Source organism: Pan paniscus, chromosome 11 (assembly GCF_029289425.2).
Source record: "Pan paniscus chromosome 11, NHGRI_mPanPan1-v2.0_pri, whole genome shotgun sequence".
NCBI classification, from domain to species: domain Eukaryota; kingdom Metazoa; phylum Chordata; class Mammalia; order Primates; family Hominidae; genus Pan; species Pan paniscus.
The window spans coordinates 102,948,147-102,971,720 of NC_073260.2; the positions used below are offsets into that span (position 1 = coordinate 102,948,147).

Here is a 23,574-nt window from a genome sequence, read left to right on the forward strand (position 1 = left end):
GTTGGATTTTATACAGAAATCAACTCTCACTTGCAATGAACTATTAAGGCTCAATCATTGTTGATGCTGTTATTTAATACAATTAGGAAGGCAATTTAGATGTTCTCTGTACAGCATTGCCTACTGTTTATGTTTAAAATGTACTCAATCCAATGTCTTATGTATAAATGCTAACATCTGAAATCACAAATATCTGATCTGTGATGTGATGTGGTTTCAAAGAAAACAATGCCAACGTAATTTTCATGGTAGGACGGCAACCAAAGAAACTCCAGGAATCCGAGTGTGTCTGTGTGTGTGTGTGTGTAATTGATTATTTTGTTCTGCATGCATTCTTTTTTTCTTTATTCAGTGTTGGCTCAGATTTTGTGGACTTGTTCAAACATTTATTTTGAAATGTACTAGTGCACGTACACAGAAGAAGCTATACCGTTTTATCTTACATCTCTAGAGTTTGTCTTCTTGCTTGAGGCTCCATGGCACACCATAGCTTAAGGGAAGGGAGAAACTTAAAGAAAGAAAACCCAGGTTGAATAAGAAAGCCGTATGATTATAAAACAAAGGGGAGTTATTTTCAAAGTGAATAAGAAATAAATGAAACAGAATAACATTTCCTAATGGTTTTGTCATGTTTTTATGACACTCACAGTTTTATTTACATTTGTAGATTGCTTTCTCTTTTTAAAATCCAGAATCAAGGATGTCTCTGGTAAGGACTAACCTTTCAAACTGCACTGACAATTGTTGGTGACTGCTTTATAGTTACCCCTAATTAAACACTGTGATCTCTCTCCATCATGCACATTTGAAATCCTTTTTAAGACAGCAGCAACTGAAAACACACACAACACACACACACCACCCCACATCAGAAGTGTGAACAACAGAAACAGAAACATAGACATGGTTGCAGAGAGCAAATGTGAACTTTCCCTTCAGAATCTAGAGAATAAAGGCCAAGCCAGAAGGTTTTTAAGTTTATATGAACACATTTGATTTTACACTCTCATCTGAGAAACTTTAGATTACTGGTTTGGGAGATGTCACTATGTGTCCGGTTGGAAATGTAGTCCAACGCATGGCGAATATAAATTAATGTATGTGAAAATATAAACTAGTGACAGCAAAAAGATGTACAAAACACATGTGTTCTAGTATAATTCTATCACAGGGAGATTCTGCTTTTGTTTCATTTTCTGTTTTTATGCTTTCTAATAAGTCATTAAAATTTTCAAATAAAGTAATAAAATGCATTCCTGGCTTATTTGGTGAACTATAGGAAGTATAATAACATGATAAGAAAGAACTAAAATTTAATTCATTAGCTCAAAGTTATTCTTAGATACCTCTTATAACCCTCCAGTAAGCAAAACAAAACAAAACAAAACAAAAATACAAAAAGCAATCCTCTGAACATTATGAAAATTTTCCCTGGGCCAGGTGCAGTGGCTCATGCCTGAATGGAAACACTTTGTCAGGGGGTGAGAGGGGAGGATAACTTGAGGCCAGGAGTTCAAGACCATCCTGGGCAACATACGGACACCTTGTCTCTACAAAAAATTAGCCACGCACAGAGGTGTGCACCTATGGTCCCAGCTACTTGGGAGGCTGAGGTGGGAGGATTGCTTGAGCCTGGGAGGTCAAGGCTACATTGAGCCTTGATGGCACCACTGCGTTCCAGTCTGGGTGACAGAGCGAGATGCTGTTTTAAAAAAAATCCCCATAGTGATATCAGGTAAATAAAGTGAATGCTTTCAGTTTTTAAAATTTAGCTTCTCCAACATTTTTTGACTTTTCTATTTGTCACTTTATTTTTACTCTTTTTTCTTAAAAATACCTGCCATGCAGGGTGAAACCCCGTCTCTACTAAAAATACAAAAAATTAACCTGGCATGGTGGCGGGCGCCTGTAGTCCCAGCTACTCGGGAGGCTGAGGCAGGAGAATGGCGTGAACTGGGGAGGCGGAGCTTGCAGTGAGCCAAGATCGCGCCACTGCATTCCAGCCTGGGCGACAGAGCGAGACTCCCTCTCAAAAACAAACAAACAAACAAACAAACAAACAAACAACAACAAAAAAACCTGCCATGGTCATAAATTCTAAATCATCAGGGAGAGAAGATGTGAATTAAAGGGAGTAATAGTTGGTAATATTCTTCCTACTTTTCAGAATAAGCTGAAAACTGAGGGAACAAAAGGAGAAAGGTAAAAAATAAAAGGTATTTAATAAACTGTAACAAGCAAGATATTTACGTCAATCAAATTACAGCTACACTTTAGAACAGTTTCAAATTTCATAACACTCCTCTAGATCATTTCCAGTGGCTTTTTCCCCCCAGACCAGGTAACTGAGCAGAATTCTGATTGTACCAAGCACTTCTATGCACACATTATAAGGTTGAAACAAGGGTATGATCCGCCAGATACGTGTGCATGTTGGGAGGCACGTGAGTGATTGGAAAGGGTGGGAGCAGAAAATTATGATTCCTGTCCCAATGCACAATCTCAGAAGTGGTTATTGCCTTAAAGACTTAATCAGTATCGTTCATGATCTCCTTTTTTTTTTTTTTTTTTTTTTTTTTTGAGACGATGTCTCGCTTTTGTCCCCCAGGCTGGAGTGCAAATAGCGCGATCTCGGCTTACTGCAACCTCCGCATCCCGGGTTCAAGTGATTCTCCTGCCTCAGCCTCCCGGGTAGCTGGGATTACAGGCGCCTGCTACCATGCCCGGCTAATTTTTGTATTTTTAGTAGAGACGGGGTGTCACCAGGTTGGCCAGGCTGGTCTCAAACTCCTGATCTCAGATGATCCACCCGCCTTGGCCTCCCAAAGTGCTGGGATTACAGGCATGAGCCACCGCACCCAGCCCGTTCATGAGATTTTTTGTGCAAGTGTTTACTTTGGCTTTTACTTGTAAAACAACAATGATCCAGCAATAAAATACCTTACGTTGCCTATGCTCAGAAGAAGCCAGGACAAGATTTCTGTCACTCTCTAGGTTTCATTTTTAAACTTCCTACAACCCTGCCTTGAGAGAAAATTAATTTACTAGGGCAGTGATAGGGGACATTCCAAAAGATTCAGAAAATATACAAATATACACATTGATTAAAAGACATCTATATTACCCTAAGATTTCTTTTTGCTTTTCTTCATTTTTGTTTCAATTTTGTCTCTTCTTTTCTTTCTTCTCTTTCTTTATTTTCTTTTCTGTACTTTTCTTTTTCTCTCTTTTTAATTTTTCTATTCTATTTGATCTTCTATATATGAAAGACTTGCAAACTGGAAAGGTGACTTTTACCAATGATTGTCCACCCATTCAGACATGCCAAATAGCTTGCAGAAAGTTATGTACACAACCAGGTTAGAAAAGAGGGGAACCTGAGAAGGTAAACCATGCTGGTAAGAAAAGTGAACTGGTATTCCATAGTTCACTTAAGATGTAGTTTTTAATTGAATAGTGGTACCATAATTTGGAAACTCCAAACACTCACCCGATGTTTAAGTGGTTGGTTTCTTTAGGAATAAAGAGCCTCCAATGGAAATAATTTAATGTGCCTGAGTCAGGTCGGCTTTTGGAAATAATTAACAAAAACAATCTAAAATCTGACCTGGAGGGTCCCGAAGAAAGATTAGTCATGCACAAATTGAGATAAGTAAGAACTACCTCTCTGTTTCTCTTGCAAGGACTCTTCAAATTGGGATTTTTGTCTAGTTTATGAAAATAATTACCTTTTTAAAAAAGACTCAGCTCCATTTTTGGCAACTGACATTGTGTAGATCACAAAATATAAATTCATGTTCTACCAAGTAAAACAAATCAAGTAAGTGAGAGATAATTTTCTCTTTTGCCACTTTTCTCCAAAATCAAATTTCTCAGTTCTGCAAAGCTTTAAAATTACACATTTTAAAAATAAAATACAACTGTACAAGAAAAAATGTGAATTATAAGAGCACTAAAGCAAATTTATAAAGGTTCATTTTACTTAGTATTAGAGGCAGTTTTGCTTCAAGAAACTGGGATATTTTGCAGAGTTAAGTGGTCAGTAATCTGCCTAGTTTGAGAAAGCTGAATTAGCAATTCCTTCAGGAACAAATGGCTTACTCTTGTTATTTGAATGTTCTTTTTTGAAATATTTCATCAGCATCATACATACACCGTTTCTTCATCATTTAATGATACCATGGTGTGTTTTAAGAACCCTTGTATCTATACTTTGTTGGCTCAGTAAATACGTTATTTTCTCTGAATCTACTGGATCATTACATAGCACATTTGTAGACTTTATTTCACCCATACCTCAGTGCTAAATGTGATTATTCCTTGTTTCCAGGGAAATTTAGTATTGGAGAAGCACAGCAGGCGAAGCTAAACCTAGTGGTAAAATTAGATGGACACATAATTCTGAGTGTTTACTCAAAGGGTTCCAGTACTGCTTTATCAATGCAGGAAGAAAGATTTAATCTTCTCTGTATGATCAGCGTCTTTCACAATACCAGCCATACGTTTGATTCTTGAGAATGTTTGTTGGATAAATGAATAATATAAAAATTCAGTCATTATATGTTTTTTTCCATTCAGATATCAGTCTGGCATGCTACTGAGGTTAACACCAGTGTAGGGTGCTTGCATTCTGGTGAACACATGTTATTTCTCAGGAACCACAGAGTCTTTCGTGGCCTGACACAGGAGGTTGAGGTGGAGTAGAGTCTGGCATTACGTGTCTTCTGTGTGCCAGTACCAGCTCAGTACTTTACCTTTGCTTTGTGATTAGCTGGACAAAAGCACTTCAAGGAGAGCATGATTATTCCCACTTTACAGATGGTTCAGGACTGTCTGGTCCCAAAGTCCTTGCTAAGGAGAATTTGTTTAAGAATAGAATTTAAACAAACGTTATAACAAGTTAACATTATTTGGCAGTGGCTGAGAAGTTATCAAGCACCAGAGAAGAAAGAATTATGTGAATCTTATTAATTTCCTCTCCAGACTCCATTTAACAAAATGCACACACACACACACACACACACATACACACATGCACAATATTAAAACAAGTCTTGGAATTCAGCCTTTGCAGGCCCCAACTCATACCTCCAATTACATTTATAAGCCCTTTTTATTACAGAAAATGCGTTTAAGAGGAATTATGTAAGATTTATTTAAGGCGAAACCCATGAAAACTTTTTTTCTTTTCTACTTTTGTTTTCAAGCTCAGGTCAAACTGAAAGAGAAAGTAAATCAGGCAAAGAAACCTCTTTATTTTTCATTACAGTAGCACTCAAATGGTATATGTACAATAAGCTAAATTTTTAAGGCTTCTTTGTAATTTTTTAAAATCACAAACAATATTAAAATTCCAAGTAGATTGGGATGCATACTCACTTATAAGAGTTATGACAAAATGAGGATTAAAATATTTATATACAAAAGGATTACACAAATTTAGAAGAAAATCAGTAAGACCATCATGCATAAGAAAGATGAGAACTGACAGTTAACAAAAAAGAAAGATAAATGGCTTAATAAACATTGTAAAATCTTTAACATCACTAACAATTAAAAACAAAAGTGAAGACAATAATGCAGTTATATTTTCTCCAATTAAGCAGCAAGGTTAATTTTTTATTTTTATTTTTTTAATGCACAATACGGGTAGAAGTGTAAATTAGCCAACAAGTTTTGTAAAGCAGTGTATAAATATGTATCAAAGAAGCTTTAAATATGTTTCTAGAGTGCTAATCTAAGGAAATACTCTGAAATGCAGGTAAATATTTAAATATAAAGGTATTCTTTGAAAATATTCTTTTATAAAGTAAAAAACCAGGAAATTCAATGTCCTCAAATAAGAAGCACATATGAAAACCACTCAATATGCTGGAAAATAAATTCTTGTGACCTAATAATAATAGTTATAAAACAGGCTATAAAAAACTACACGACAGTATGATTTCAACCATGGAAAATGATACTTAGTGAAAGATGTCAATAGCAGTGATAACAACGGTTATCTATGCTTATTTCAATTATTTTTACTTGTTTCACTTTGTTTTTCTGTATTTTCCAAGTTTGCTGTCATCATTAGAAAAAAATTATAGAAGAAAAGAGAAAAACCAGAACACAAGCAAAACTCTCATCATATAGGCTCAATTAGATGCAGAAAGAGAAGAGGAACTTAATCCTGGGCATCTCAAGTTGACATGAGTTTCCTTTGTGGTCCAGCTTCTGCATAGCATATCTAGCGTCAAAAATCCAACCCAAACCAGGTATTGATTTTAGTCGACCACCAGATCTATCTGATACAACACAGAATGACAAAGTGACCATCCAAGTAAATACATCATTAGGATGCATCAATCTAATGTCCAGAACAAAGGAGGTGATGGCTCAGCCTACTCTGGACTCACCAGCCCCTGTCTGGATGGTATGGTTAGCGCTGTGCACCTGAAACAGAATGGTGAATAACTACAGTCTGTCCAGAAGGGGGTAGCCATAATGGCAAAATGTCTTGAAAGCCTATGATGTTGCTGCTTAAAACTCCTCCCTGTTTTTTTATTATTTTTGGAAAAATGTCCGTAAGTCTACAAAACCCAGCTTCATCTGGGAAGACCCTCCCTGACTCAAAAGTCTATTCACGCAGTTTTTGTTTCAATTCCTTTTATAGATCAAGTTACTCCTCACTTCAAAACTTAGAATCCCCTGGCTCGTACTTTGAATTATTTTTTGAATGAAGGAACGAATTCTGTAAAGCCTGTCTGTATATTTTTATGATCACCCTCCCCTTCTACATCTTAATTTCTACATAATGTTTAGAAAATGAGATTCTAAATCTGAAAAAGAGAAAACAGGTGGGAGAGGAGGGGATATGATTCCTTCTGTTTAACTCCATTAACTAGAATTAAGATTAATTACAGTTCTAAAACCATAAGGAAGAACGTTCTAAAAACTACATTTAAAAACTAGTATTGGTGCAAGGAACTCCCCTGTATGAAGTGTGTGCAAGTCATATTTGAGCATAAGCATGGGTTGGAGTTATCATAAAGGGGATTTTTCTGTCAGGTAGCTGAGTTTCATTACTCTCAAAAAATTACTTCAAAGTACGTGATTCTGTGACTTAGCAATCTCTTTGGCTATAGAGGCACTACATAAGGAAGAGAAGATTTAAGACAACAGGAGGCATAGAGCTAAACAAAGAAAAGCTTAGGGAAAAAAAGGAAATGTAACACTGTCTCAGAACATTTGATCTCATCATTTCGAGCCTTCTCTCAGGCTAGGGTTGGCAGGCCTCCCAGAGAAACCAAAACAAAGCAACCTAACAGGGCACCACAAAACAAAAGGGGACCTAAGCTGGGCAATGAGAAGATGAAAGCCCTGTGTCCAGATTCACTGAAGAGAGAGAGGAGATATGAAAGGCAGGCTTTCTCTTTAGGGTCCTTTTCAATTCACTTAAAGGCACACCTTTGAAATGAACGTCCTCAGCAGAGAGAGGGCAGTTCCCTGAATCCAGAAGTTGAGGCGTTAATCACCATGGCTAAAGGAATGTGTTGAAATGTCAGTGCAACTGCTTTCTCTATCTTCACTATCCTTAACCAAAAGTTGTGTCATCAGTCTGGAATGAGCAATGCCTGCTCAACAAACCCAGCTTTTTTCCTTCTCTTTGTATTTGCTTATTCACAGTTCAGAAATTGTCCAATGACCTTCTTACTGTCTAACCAAGGGAATTCATATTATTGTGGAAAGAAAAACAACTTCCATTTGGTTTGAGTGAAAGATCCACATGATGTTTCTGTTTGAGACGTGAAAGATGAAAACTGAGCTATACTGTATAGCTTAACCTTATTAAGGGGTGATTTGTTTCCCAGCTACAGTGTGGAAACTCCTTGTGAGGTAGAACACAAATGTTTTATTTTTGACTGCTGCTAAAAGGTATTTATGTTTTTTGGGTGCTATGATGTTTATTGGGTTCTCACTATGTTTCAGGCAATGAGCCGAGTGATTTGTATGCATTATGTCCTAAATCCTAACAATAGCCTGGAAGTAGATCCAATTATAGCCCTTTTCACAGAAAAAGCCTAGAGCGGGTAGGTTGCTTACTTCAAGTCTACAAGCTTCTAAGAAGCAGAGCCAGTTATATATTTGAGAGTTTCATATATTTGCACATCACCTGTCCACTGTAGTTCAGCATAAAACATTGTCATCTGCTGCTATGGACAGATAAATACCCTTCACACTTCTTGTTCATTATGACAGAAGCAGGTACAGTAAAAACAAATGATGTTCAGAGAATGGTTCATATCAACTGTATACTCTTTTTTGCTGTAAGAATTGGGAAAGGCCAAGGTGGGCGGATCGCTTGGGCCCAGGAGTGTGGGACCAGCCTAGGCAACATAGGGAGACCACAAATCTACAAAAAATTACAAAAATTAGCCTGATATTGTGGCATGTGCCTGTAGTCCCAGCTACTTGGAAGGCTGAAGTAGGAGGACTGCTGGAGCCTGGGAGGTCAAGGCTTCAGTGAGCAGTAATCATACCACTGTACTCCAGCCTGGGCAACAAAGCAAGACCCTGTCTTACACACACACACACACACACACACACACACAAATTGGGCAAGTATGATAGTATCAGAATTAGGAAACACATAATATTACATTTATTTTAACGTTGTTATTAAAAATTTCAAGTACATTTCAAAGTAGAGAGAATATTATAATAAAGCCCCACATATTGATCACCTAGCCTTAATAATGATAATTTTACCGTATTTCCTTCGGCTACTATCTCTTTGCTCAGTTGTTTTAAAGTAAGGTCCAGATACCATTACCTCAGCCTTTAAATTCTTTAGTATGGATCTCTAAAATTTGACGACATTTTCTTACATACGATTCACTTCTAAGAAAATTAACAAGTTCCTTATCATGTCATACCCAGCTGGTATTTAGATTTCCCATATGTCCCCAATTTTCCATCAGTTTTTTTTTTTTTTACAATTGTTGAAATAAGTTATTCATGATAGTGATGAAAGGGATTTCAGAAAACTTACTTCTACAGACAAAGCAAATGTGGGATGGATTTGGAAGCAGAGAAAAATGGGATGGGTACCTGTCCAGGACTTACCACATGCAGTCTGGGAACTCAACTTAAGTCACCAACACTACTCTTAAACCCCACCTGGGTCTGAGCTTAAATGAAAAATCATAGCATGAGGATTAAAATCATAGGCTCTTTAATCAGAATGCCCAAAATTCTCCACTTACTAGCTGTGCAACCCTGGGCAAGTTAATCTCTTTGTGCTGTAGTGTTCTTCTATGTAAAATAGAAATATTAGTATTTATCTCACAGAGTTTTTGAAAAAATTAAATGAAATAATATGAAAATTAAATGACATTGAGCAGTGTCCGGCATACTATATGTGCTCAATAAGTGTTAGCTGTTGTCAGCATTATCATTGTCATCATCATTGTCATCAACATCACCATGATAGTTATCATGATGGGGACTGGCTCCAGGCTAAAGACTGATCCTGCAGCTGATCAGTATACAGGAGTAATGAGAATGGAGAATGGGATCAGTGACTTCATACATTCTTTTTCCAAATTCTTTTTTATGTTGTCATATGATCCTTTTCATGAAGTTATTTTAAATCCACCTACCTAGGGCTGGTGAAAACAAACATCCAAACAAACAACTTACTGTCTTAAGCTAGTGTCCAGCCCCTTTGCGTGGGTCTTCTCCAACCCAGCAGCCACTATCCAGGCTCTGCAGAGGAGGAATCTTTTTGTCCCATCTAAGCAAAGGTTTTCATGCACTCCATAAATGCCACCTTGGCTTACTTAGCTCTCCTAACCTCTTTAGCCTATGAACCTCAAGTATCATTTTCTACCACTTTCTAGCCTTGCCTTTTCACCCATTCATCAACTCAGTTTCTTTGAACTTGGACCATCCTCCTCTTACTCTCTTATTTCCTTACTGTATCTCAGCAGAAGCAAGTAATTCAACAAGCTGTATTGAACAATCTACTATGTGATAGGCACTATGATCATCATTGAGAATACAAAAATGGATAACACAACATTTGTACCCCTAAGGAACTCAGAGCCTGTATGCTATCATGTGGATAGCCACTTGCCTGGTCTGTTTTTGCTTCACGGGTGTGTCACAGACAACAAGATGTGAGAGTCTATATTACTGATCATCATTAGAAGAGTTAGAGTGTATTGAATTACATATTTGGTCATCAATTTAAAAAATTTTCCATTTATTGCATTCATATTTATGACTGCCATAAAATAATTTTGACAGTTTATTTTATGAGGAAAACCAAACTCAGTGTTATAGACTATTAGATTTACTGGAAGAGTAATGAAGAATTCTAAATTTGAACTGTCTAGCCATCACAAAGTAAAGGGGAGCTTTCCAATTATACATATGGCCACCAATTCTGCAGAATTCCTATAAAAATCAATTATTTCTCTTTCTTCCCAGCACTCATTTCTGAGCCTTTGTTGGTCATGCTGTTGCACAATTACTTCACCAAAGTGTACTACTGTCCACATTTTCAGCAAATGAAAAATTAAAGGCAATTTAAGATGAAATGACATCAAGAGGGAAGCAGAAAGACTAAAATTGTGCAAGCCTCAAATATTTTCTGGAAATAAATGACCCAACTCTGGATTTAGCTGGTCCCTTCCATCCCCAGATGCCTTCATTAGAGGTTTAGGACTGTCACATGCCATCTTCCTTTCCTTCCATCTTAGGAAATTGGTTCCTTTTACCTACATTATTCACTTCTTTTATACATATTGACTGATAGTACATAAGAAGCTTCATCCAATTCCTGATTTAAGCACTAACTTCAAGAGTAGAAAAAATGATTTCAGTACTAGCCTCACAGGTAGAAAGGATGATTCATTCATTAAGCAGGGGTCCAGCAGAGGTACCAAAAAATGAAGACAGAAAGCAAATGCAGAGATTGAAGGGTTCTAGAGTGGGCAAGATAGGATGTGCAGAGAACAGGAGACAGGTCAAGTAGAACCCACAGGGTGTCAACCAAAGGTTTTAGTTCCCAAGAATGGTCTGGCTGGAGCTGGTGGTATAAATTCTGTCTCTAGAACATCCAAACTGTGTTTTTGGCCCTTAATTTAATTTAGTTCATTTAATTTTAAAACTCAGACCAAGCAGAATATGTTGACTTAAGGGTACTATCCCTGGAACAGACTGCCTACATTTGTGACCCTTTCTAGTTGGTGGCTTTAGATAAACTATTTACATGTCTGTGCCTCAATTTCCTCATCTGAAAATGGACATGACAGATGTACCAACTGCATGGAGTTGTTGTGAGCATTACTTTTGAGAATGAGTACAGGTACTCAGGGTAAAGCTCTTAACTACAGTGAGGGCTCGTTAATTAGCTGTTAAAATCTGAAAGAATATAAACCTGCAGTCTGCAACCATACTTTCCATCACAAGGAGAAAGTCATTCTGTAGTAGGAAAGAATAAAGTCAACACACAGAGATGAAGAGAGAGAGAGGAAGTCTACATTTGAGGAGTCCTTGGCCTTAGTTATTTCCGATGTTCACTCTACTCCTGCCCATGCAATTTGCCTACATGAAACAATACATTTTTAAAAATTTTTATTAAGATATCTTCAGTTGGGTTTCTGTAAATTGCAGCCAAAGAATTCTGACTTATAAAACCTAGTTTGTGACAGATGCAGAGCTATGTTTTAAATGTATATTTCATCTTACATTTCTCAAATGAGCCTGTTATGGGCAGGGAAACTGCAACTCAGAGAACCCTCTGCTCCACTGCTACCCATTTTAAGTAGAAAAGCAGCATCAAATAGTGCTTAGAGGACACTCTGGAGCCAGACCTACTGGCTCTATTGCTTACTAGCTGGATAATCTTGGGTAAGTTACTTAACCCCTGAGGGCATTCATTTTCTCATCTGTTAAAGGGGAGATATTAATAGGACCTACTTCATAGCATAATGTGAGGATTTAAAGGCAATTATATGTAAAGCACTTAGGATATACTGAGAACTCTAAAAATATTAGCTATTATTATCATGGAGACTTTTCATAATACCTTTTATAAAACTTCGTCATTCTCTGACCGCTCATCCAGCTTTTTCTTCCTAGATGTATTACACTTAACACAGTAAATATTTATGTACATGTATGTCATTGTCCCTTTACAAAAATGTAAGTTTTTGTTCGCTACTTTCCTAGCACTTAAAAAAGTAGCTGAGATATAGTAAGTGCTATCATAAGTACAAGTTGAGAATGAATAATCAACTTGTCAAAATTCTATAGCTAATTAGTAGCTGAGCTGAACAGGATTCCAGTTCAGGGCTGATTAGCTCCAACTTAAGCACTTTCTACTATAACATAATCTGAAATTTCCAAGTTTGTAGGTTATTAATATGTAAAGTGTCATTTTAAGTAGGAAAATACTGCAAGGAGAAACAGTATGGTGTAAAGGTAAGAACATGGAGTCTGTAGACATGGGGTTTTATCAGAAATGAGTTATGTGACTATAAGTTGTTATATCTCATTAGACTTTATTTCCTCATCTGTAAAATGAGAAGGTTAGATAAAATCATTTCTATGATTTCTCTCAGTTCAATTTTCCTGACTTGATTCCACAGTTAAGTAAACCAAATTTGTTAGCAAATAGTTTTTTACCATGGTATATTTTTATATTCAAAGCATCTTTCTCTGTATTTTCTCCTGCTACAGTGAATAAAGAGAAAAGCTACAAAATAAATTACAAAGAGAATTTGGTAACAGCTAGCAATCTAATTGTGCTGTAAGCTACATTGATTTTTGTCCTTGAAATCATCCTCTAAAATCAGAGTTATTCCAGAGAAATCACTTTCTGCTATGACACGGGCCCAAATGCTAAGGGAGTATTATCACCAGTGACAGAGAGAGGTGTCCGGGGGCAAAGCCGAGTAGGAACCTTACCTTCTAGCAAAGGTTGCCAGTCTTCTTAGCTCACTCCACTCAACTCCTCTTATTCTTCAGATCTTTAACACAAAAGAGAATACGATAAACCATTGTTTACCTAGTTAAGTGTGTTCCCCACCTAGAAGCAAAGTTATTGTGAGGTCCTAGCTTGCATTTTTGTATTCTTAGCCAGTGTTTAGTAGAAGGCAGGATACATATTAGATACCTAGTGAGTAATGAATTACTAATGAATTGTTTTCATCTCTGGAGTTCTATATGATCTGCCAATTGAACACCACTCTCCTAGTCTCCTCCATTCCACTTTCAATGATGTTTCTTTTTATTATCATCTCCTTTGCCTTTTACTTTATGTATGGCTCTAAACGAAGTTCATTCCTCTGGTCCTGACCACCTCTCATGTTCCTACAGAATAATCTCACCCCTTGTTACTGGCAGTATTGTGCTTGTTTCTATCTTTTAAATTCTGATTTTCTAAAGGTAAATATTGTACATTCCAGATATTTTTTGGTGGAGGTGGGAGGGTGGCTTGAGTGTTAGCAGTGGTAAAGAGATAAACACTGAACAACATAAGGTGAAACGCAATACTATTTAAACAGATTTGCCTTTCTATTTCTCAGTCCACTGCTTGGATTTTCTTCCATTCTCTTACTTTGTCATTGAAAAGCTAAGCAATCCTCTTATTTGCTCATTTCGTATCATATCAGTAAAAGGTTTATTTCTCCAAAAACACAGGAAGAATGTATGCATAAAGAATAAACGTGAAGTAATATTTTGATTATACTTACTAAAAGTAATCTGAAAAGCAGACAAGAAAATGAAAAAGACATCCCAGTTGTGAGCTCTATTAGAATTCACGATAATTTTTTAAAAAATTAAATATACAAAGAAATAGAGGAAAATGACATTGTTCTCTACAGAGGTAACTTATTTTGGCAAGAGTTTGGCCTTTAGATAGCCTGCTTGGGCCCATTCCATCTCCAGTTTTCTGCAATTCCCCCTTAAAGTTCTTTAATGTTGAACTTGTATTATAAATGTATCTTAAAAGATTTTGTTTAAAATAATCTAACAAACCAAAGTATGAAAAGAACGCATTTCTGAGAAGGCACTTAGAAAACCAGAATTTGTACACCAGTGGAGAAAAAGAATGATGTCATATTAATTTAGCAAGCTACAGTTCTCTTAAATGCCAGAAAGAGCAATATCTTAACAAGTGAAGAATGTGTTAAGACTTGGTGGACTAATATCAAATCCAGTGATTTAATCTAGTTTGAGCAAAGCTTTAATATATTAATTCCAAGATATTTTTTAAAAATAAAAAATACTTTATGATTCAATAATTGCTTTCATATTTTTATTGCTTAGATGCATTTAAAATGAGAAAACTAAAACTAAAACTAATTTGGTTAGAAGATATATTTCATTCCAAAAACTCTCATCGTTTTTCTTCACAAATGTTAATATGGACTAAGACAGAAAAATTATTCCTCTAGAAATGCATATAACTTAATGAATGTATATCCAGTTTTCTCCTAAAATATTTTGGAAGTATGATGGGTATTTACACATAATCACATTAGTATACATAAATCTTGAGAGCTTAATTACAGGAAAATAAGAAATGTTAGAAACTAGTGGATACTATCAGCCTTGTGCTTTGCTGCTCTTAGTGTTTCCTCTGTTGTTATTCTTAAAGCTAGAAATCTCCCCCAAATATCTCTAGGTTCCATCATAGCTCATTTTATGAATTAAACTAAATTACTTTTCAATTTATCTCATTTTCCAGGCTGCACTTACTGCAGTGTTTAAGCCTTCAAGAGTTTACAACCTTATGTGCAAAGAAAAACATCTTCCCAGCTATCTTAAAAACCACAATAAATGCTGGTTTGCATAGTGTTCAGTAAAAGCGTATTTATTCAGTATTCTGTTAACTGGAACTCATTAATAAGCACTTATGTCCATGTAGGGTACCAAAATATTCAATTGTCAAAATGACACCTCTATGGTACTTGGCATTTTAGAAGAGTTAGATTATACTTAACATAAATTATTCTTTAAAAACTGGTAAATTTTACATATTATAATTATTATCACACTTGTATATTCATTCCTGATTTTACCCACAAATAGCTTTTTCTGTTGTTCTTTATAATTTCATGGATTCTAGGATTCAGAGAACAAATCTCTACCCTTTGTTATTTTATACATTTCAATCGTCTTGCTGTTCCTACTATTTGCTCCCATTATCTTCTTAGATCTATCTTTTTATGCCAGAGTGCACACTTTATGACTGCTATACAAACTGTGTATTAACACATTTATATATGCACACACTTTTTTATCTTTGTTCGTTCTCATAAAAGTTTTCATTTTCTGTTTTTATATCCTGCTTTTATTTCCGCATGTCAAGCTCTCATCATATTTAAGGATATTGTCCAAAGTGATCTGCAAGGAAGAGGAAAAAGCTGAAGAAACAATGTCGGGGAGGAAAGAGAATAAGCCTGCTTGGCAAAGAGTCCACTTTTTAACCTATGAGTCTATACATATATCTATAAATTTAGTACTGATTCTTAAGAGAAACTTGAGCAAGCAAAGAAAGTAGTCTTGTGTTAAGTTTGCATATTGTATTGTTTTGGACGAAAAAGACTCGATTGCTTTGAATTCACATTAGGCAATAAAAGTTTATTTTGATATTAGAAATACAATATATAATGGATTATACTAGCCTTTTAAAGAAGCTTTGACATTTGTTTTCTGTACATTAGGTTCTGTTTCAACTTTAAAACATACTCAGGTGAATGACGGCTTGTAACTTAATAGTTACATAGAAAACTGGTTATTTTGTGTATCGAATCTGAATTTTCTTCTTCTCCTGAGTTTTTCAATGAGCAGTTAGGTGAGATGGTACTTTACATGGTGATGTAAGAGACTTTAAGGAAATGCAATTAATTTGTTGGGAAAGATCGACTTAGTAGTTCCTTGACTTAGAGCCTTATGAGCTGGAGTCAAGTGCTGATTTTGCCATGTGCCATGTGTCATCTTTGTCAGCTACCTAATTTAGCTGAACCTCAATTTCCTCATTAAAATGGAGATTATGATTCCAACTTAAAGCATTTTTGCGAGGTTTACATGTGAATGGAGCTTGAACCCTGCCTGGAAGAAGAAACTCAGTGATGAGCTTTTCCTTTTGAAATCTTCCAGAGTGATGTGGGTTGAGTTTCAAAGTATATTTCAAATGATGAAAATAAATTTTGAAATAACCAAGTTTTATATAAGCAATAACTGTTTTCATTACTTCAAAGCAAACAGGATACAAATTCATTATTTTTTAATACCCTGAATAGGAAAGAAAGACACTTTCCTGTATTATTATTCTATCTTTTAAATTGAAGATGAGTTCAAGAAACAATTTCCCCATGATTTCCATGGTTATGTTAATTAAACATTCAATAAAAACATGCTAACAGAGGGTTTAGCAAAGATGGTTCTGAAAGTGAGAAAATGCCTTCCAAAGACAAAGAGGAGTCAAAACATTCTAATGATGTCACAGCACTCCTCCTTGTCCTCAGCAACGTTTTCTTTTGCTTCCATTCCCAAGTTTAACCTCTCTTTCCCTTACTTTTCCTTTTTACCCACTGCCTAAAACCCAATTACAGACTAGGGTTGATGTTTAAGTTAGATAAACAGAAAAAAGTCACAACTGCATCTTGATTTACCTCTTGATCACCTAATGTTCAATAATGTAGAGAATTTATTTGATACTAGGATAAAAATCTTGCTCTTCGACCTGTCTTCAGGGCCTAGTATAATGCCAGGCACATGGGAGGGATTCAACAAAAAGTTATTGAATCTAAGGGTGACATACATCTGGCATGCACTGATATGACTAGGTTTGTAAAATATTGGTACTGTTCTGTATATATTGTTATATATCTTTATTGATATAGTTCTGTATAAACAGCTACTGCCCCACGGACCCTCCAGTGCCCCTCTTGCTTTCCTGGCCCCTTACCTGGGACACTCCTGTTCCTTGAGTCAGTAGCTTCTGACAGATCAGGGGTTTCTAGACCTCACTCAAGAGTTCTGGCTGCCTTTAGCTCTAGGTGACCAGCATCTGTACCATTCTAGCTGTGATGTATTTTTAATATCATCTTTACTATAATGAGTGTTAGTTTAGCATTATCCACTAGCCCTGATGTAACAAAATGGGGGAAAAGTAGTGGTCTGAAGAGTATAAAAGGAGGAGAAGTGAAAACAGGGAAGGTAGGAGAGGTAGGGAAGGTAGAAAAGAAGCAGGAGGAAAACCTGGTATAAAAGATCACCACCTGCAGGAATTTGATTCATACAATCACTTTTCTCATTTGCTATCCATTGTCCAAACCATCTTCCCAGAATGCTACAGAAAGCTTTTTGAAAAGTATAGGGTACCTGTCTAGAACCAGAGTTGTAATTACTGAGTTTACTATGCTGATACCACTGCCTGGAAAAATATTATGCCAAATATTTCCCTTCTTTTGCCCTTTGTGTTGGCTTACTTTGGGTAAAATAACATTAGTCAGATTCTTATCCAACCCAGGTGAAATCCTCGTACAATATACTACCAAGGAGTGTCTAAATTATTTCATCGTACTGGGATTCCATTGAATTAAATGTTGTTAAAAATCTAGTATTGTGAATCTTTTGGTTACACGGAGATTTCTGTTTTGTCAAAATGCTATTACACTCTGTAATTTAGAAAGCATTAAAGAACCATTGCTGAATGTTTGGACTGCTTTTGTTTGTACTAGGGCTGTGTTTTGCAAACTGTGCCCTGCTACACTCTAAAAAATGTGGGAGTGGGTTTTGATGGTCAAAAATGTTTGAGAAATACAATGCATGTTAGCCTACTAATGGGTCTGAGGTTTAAGCCCAAGATTTCTTGAACATCTCTCTGTCTCTCTTTTTTTTTTTTTTTCATGGAACACTTCATATGGGATACCAAGTCTGATAAATGCAAATGTTGGATCAGAGTATTCATTTCTGCATTTATCGAGGACCTGCCATGTGTTTGGAAATGGGTCAGGCTGACAAAACAAAGAAAAATAAAGCATAGTACTTGCCGCTGAAAGGCTAGCAGAGGAGATGCAATGCAAAGGATATTACAGAGTTGTCTTATTTTGTTTTTTTAATATGAGAAAACAGCAGACAAAGCAACTGAGCATGGGAGGATGGGGGTGAGGGCTATGTCTAGGAAAACTTCCCCAGGGAGAAAGTCTCACCGTAAGAATATATCTGTGCAAGTATCAGGCACAAGAGATTTACAAAAAACAAACAAAAAACCCAGCAGGGAGAAAAGGACGCTCTCACATATCCTAGCCACACAAATGCCTTCTACCTCAGTATATTGGATATATCAACATGTCTCCCTTATGACTGCCAGTTCTCATTTCAGATAGTTTCATGGAAGGTGAGTCGTGGCCATAAAGATAATCTGCATTTTTTTCTTTAAAACACACACATGCACACGTTCATAATTTGGGTCTCAATTGGACATCTGCTTAGATTTTAGCTCTCTTTCCATAGCTGGACAGGGATTTAAGAAGTATGTCAGGTTCCCTTGGCTGTAAACTTGTTTTTTCTTGTATTCAACATGCACAGGGGCATGACTTTTTAACTAGTCATTCATCAGATGGGGAGTGGGAATGGATTGGAATCCTTGATGTGGTTCCAAATATTGCTAGCTTTTTCAGCCTTAAAACCAACAGCCCAGAGACATTTGACGGTCTTTGATGTGTTCTATACTGAACACACTAGGTGTGCAGCAACACCATTACAAAGGAAGGGAAATGGAACTGGTGTTTCTCTCAAGTCTCTCTCGCTCTCTCTCTCTCTCTCTCTCTCTCCTTTTAAACATAAATGGTGTGCCCTGCACTCTAACGAATTTATAAATATTATTTTGTTTAATTTTTACAGTACCATATGAGGTATACATTACAATATTTTTACTATTTTTACTGGTATGCAAATGGAGGGACAAAGATTTTGGAAATTTAATGAAGGTAAGTGTCAGAGAGAGTAAAAATGAGATGCACTTCATTCCAAAGCCTGAATACATTTTCCACTGCACTCACTAAAATGCCAGAAAAAGGATTACTGACACATGTCTTGTACCACTCTAAAATAACACTATTGCATTCTAATTTAGTGTGCTAGCTTAATGACAAGAGTCCTTTACTTTAAGCAGGATGCCCTAGCACTTTCTTTTCCTGATGGAAGTACCTGGCCATTGTTCAAAATGTGTCAAAACAGAGTCCATCATTTATTTACTTTTCTCCTTTTATCTAATAAATGCATTCCTTGAAGGAATAAGTCCAATTTCGAGTAAAGAATGGATGGCTGGGATTTAGGGTGCTATTCAGAACTCTTCAGCAGCTGACCTGCTATCTTTGAGACAGACAAATCTTTTCTTTACCTTTGTTTTCTCTAAGTCCTTTCTCTCTCTCTCTTCTTAAAATGCAGATTCTGATTTAGTAGGTCTGGGGTATCATCTAGGGTTTTGCATTTTAAATGGTCTTGCTGATGCTGATTCTCTATGGAGTCTTACTGAGCAGTAAGACCCTAGTAGTAGTTCCAATTCTATATCTCTACCACAAAGCACTTTAGAGCAGCCCCTCCCAGATCCCTGTCAGATAGATCCTTTCCATACTCCATCTCACCACTCAGCTAAAGCCTAAACCCACACAATGAGGAAGCCATCACCAGGTTGACAGATAAGAGGGAGTAAACTGACTTTTTTCCTTAGAAAAAACTATTAGTGATGGGGGGTTGGTATTAAATAGTTCTCTATCTACTTAACATGTTGTGCGTCTCTATAAATTGTAAGGTGGTTACAAGTAATGAGTATGAATAATTTATCTCTTTACATTAGAGCAAACTTAAAGTTGTTAAAAAACATTGCTTTCACTTTCTTTCAAGAGAGGAGAAAGAGATAAAATCAGAGTTAGCAAGAACTAAGCATTGTACTACAACAATCTAATAATTGTTTGGAAACCCGTGTAGATATATCCATATCATCCTAGTGTGTTGGAGTTGAGAACCACCACTCTTCCTCATAGAGACCTCTGAAATCCTTTGATTCTTCAAAATATGGATGATTCAAAGATGAACAAGGCCATTGATAAGAAAGACTTATTTCTGAGCCAGAGATTAACTTTCTGTATGTTAACAGCTCATGAGGGATTTTTTTTTTTTTTTAAGCAGCTAGTGTTGTTGCCTGTATTTTCAATTAAGACAAGCTTCACGACGGTTCCTAAAATGAGGGCTGAATGGGCAAGGTTGAAAAATTCTGGAAACCGATTTAGCATTCAATAAATTTATGCATACCTAAAGACAACTGTACAATCCAATACTATGTCATTTCATTTTTAAGAGAAAACTATGGCTTTCTCTAAATGTTCTTATAAAAAATCATACCAGGAATAAAACAGAATATGGCTCATATTTTCATATTCAGTTTTTTCAATAATTTAAATATTTCTTTTCCTATTTCTACTTTACGGAAGTTAGGTGAAATAAAATGTGTGTTTGACTAAACGTTTAAAGAAAATAATACTACCAGGCAAAATAACATTCTAAACTTAGCATGGAATAAAGATACAATGACGTAACATTTTCAGCTTGTTCCTGTTTTACCTACAATATTTATTTTGAAAAGCATGACACTGTCTCTTTTAGAAAAATTAATTTTCACCTTTCTACATGTACCAAAAATGCTTCCTTCTCACCTCGCTCTTCACAGTGAGAACTGTATTATTCAAAAGTAGCAGGCATGAGATTGCAGCTACAAAAAAAAAAAGGCTACAAATGGAAGATAATCCATTTAAATGCTTTAACGTGCTAAAGGTTGTATAAGGATAAATGGGGAATCACAAGTATTTTTAAAATAATTTCATTATTTCATTTACCGTTGTTATATATATTCTCACTTCAACTTTTATTCTTAATTATGAAATATTTCAAAATGATGCCAGATATTCATACACCCACCATCTATTTTGAACAGATAATAACATTTGCATAGATATTTATAGTGTTGTCTTTTTAGCAAGTTTTTCTACGTAAAGAACTATAAAATACTTTTTAGCAAGTTTTCTGTATATAAACTTTTTATATATAAAGTTTTTCTATAACATGTCTACTATAAAGACATTAAAATATTTGTCGATGTCATCAGTCAAATCACTTAAACTGAAATTATCTGCTAACTTCCACATAAAAGCTTATTAGAACTTCAAAAAATGCCAGAGAGACCGCTAAGAAATTCTTTCCCATGCTTCTTGCACCACCTCATTGTTCAAAAATAATACTAATAATAATCACCAGAATTTGGGTTTGCTTACATGCAAAAACATTTCTAAATAAGTAAACTAAAAATGAAATGGAAAGCACACTTTGTATACTTTCTGTTAATAATTTATTTTATAATTATTATAAATATTTATTTTGGAAAAACATTGTTTTGGCATTTCTGTTCCCATTTGTCCTGTACTTCATGTGTGTGGGTGCATTTTATATATATATATATATATATATATATATATATACACACACACACACACACACACATACATATACACACACATAAACATATGTATCTTAAATACATATATTTAAACTTTAAATAAAATAAAGATTGTATTCTACTCTCTTCTGAAAGTCCTTGATTACCAGTGGATGTATAAAGATGTGATAACTAATACAGAACAAGTTTTATGGTACAGAAATTATTAATCACTAAAATAATACATTAAGCTTTGTAAGTAATATATTTAGAAATAATTTAAATGGCAGTAGAAACTTTGACTTATTTATTCATTTTAGGGTACAACTAGAAAATGAGTAGTGGTTCATCTTTTACTTGCAGGTAAAGGTTGAGGAGGAAATTCTCACATTCAAGACGATGCTGTCATTATAATGAAGTAAGATGGAACAAAAAGTTGTATGTGAAGTACCCTGGGCAAGCCCCTTTGATAGTTTCAGCTACAGATGACTATGTGTTTGCAATGTGGGCCTTTTATGGCTGTATTCTATTAGCTCTGGGTTTACTGTGATATTATGTATATTTGTCTTGGGCCAAACAGCTTGCTTGCCTCAGTTGAAGTCTAAAAGATATTATGGGCTTAAGACACTTTTTGTTTATTTGCTATTTGAGGTGAATTATTCCTTCTTTGCTATTCATAATATTATGATATATAATTTTGGCTATGCAATTGTGTAATCTTTTCTATAATATTATTTTGGGCTTCTGTATAAAAGCTTAAAAATATGTTCCACAAATGAGACGCTTATGCTTGTTTATTCAATATTTTTTTCTGTTGGACTTTGGACAAAGTCTTGCCTAGTGGGATTCACATATAAGGAAAGCTTTTTTTTCTTGTTACTCACAAAATTACGATGTTTAAAATAGCTATTTGAGTTCAATGATACTATACTTTCCATAATAAATTTAGAGTACTTTTTTTCACTTCAAAGAATGCTTTTGAGTTTTCTATGAATAGGTTTCACTAACTACATTTTTAAAAAGCCCTTAGCTCTGAGGTTTATCCTCTTTTACATCTTAAGGTACATTTTTCATGATTTCTAAAATATTTGCTTTTTAAAAATACTAGGACTGTTAATTTTAAAAATTCATTTTTCAAAATTTTCAGAAATTTTAATAGTAAGAATCTGTTTAATTTTTTTTTATTTCTTGGTCAAGGCAGTCATATGGTTTGAGATTTCTCAGTTCTTTAAAATGGGAGTTCATAAATTCAACCTGTTCTAAGCTAACTGTAGTCATTCCTAGCTGTCGTTTACTTAACACTATTAACCATTAAACACTACTGACATCTCAACCCAAAACATACACTTACGTATAGGAAATAGTACACAAACATTTTATTTAACCATATCGTATGCAGAAAATTTAAAATTTGAATCTTTCTTATAGTCCTTGGACTCAAATCTTCATGCAAATACAATTTATATAATCAATTATATTTGACTTGTGTTTTTTAAAGTGGCTAAGGAAATGAGTACCAACTTATTAGGGAATATTTGATGAATATTTTTCGTTTTGGTTGAACAAATGACTACGTAGAGTTATATTTACTTCATAATCAATAAAATACCACTATTAACCTTGCTCTGACGCTCCCACCCCCACCCTCCAACTCGTAGAATATTTTTTGGTGGTAACTAGACTGACCTTTGCCAAAATGTAATTACATTCACAGAGAGAAATACAATTTTCCCCTTCAAATCCAGGTGAAAGGCTACCATGCTGGGCTTGCGGAGGGCATAGTTGAGTAGGACAGCCAGAACTTCTGGCTAGGTCATCGGGTCGGATTACCCTGCCATGTACCCCTCAGTATTTACTTCCAGAGATGGGCAACTTACTATAGTCTTCATGTTTAAGGAATTCAAACCCAAATGAAAAGTGTCGTGAAAGCATAAATATCTCTGCTTGTATACTACAGTACTGAATACGAAACCACATATTGCAATAAAAATAACTAACGATGGCCCATGCATTTCACAAGGCGCTCTCATACACGGGAAGGGGCAGTGGAAAGGTTCAGAGCACCCAGGCTG

General features: G+C 35.5%; 1 protein-coding gene across 1 annotated transcript in view; it reads right to left on the minus strand.

Annotated features, from left to right (window-relative positions):
- LOC134728517 (basic proline-rich protein-like) overlaps positions 1-23,574 on the minus strand; it is a 132,276-nt gene that overhangs the window by 101,884 nt on the left and 6,818 nt on the right. The window contains exon 3 of the mRNA XM_063593835.1: positions 12,964-13,025. The gene's annotated coding sequence lies outside the window, so the exon portion shown is untranslated. The remainder of the gene's footprint in view (positions 1-12,963; positions 13,026-23,574) is intronic.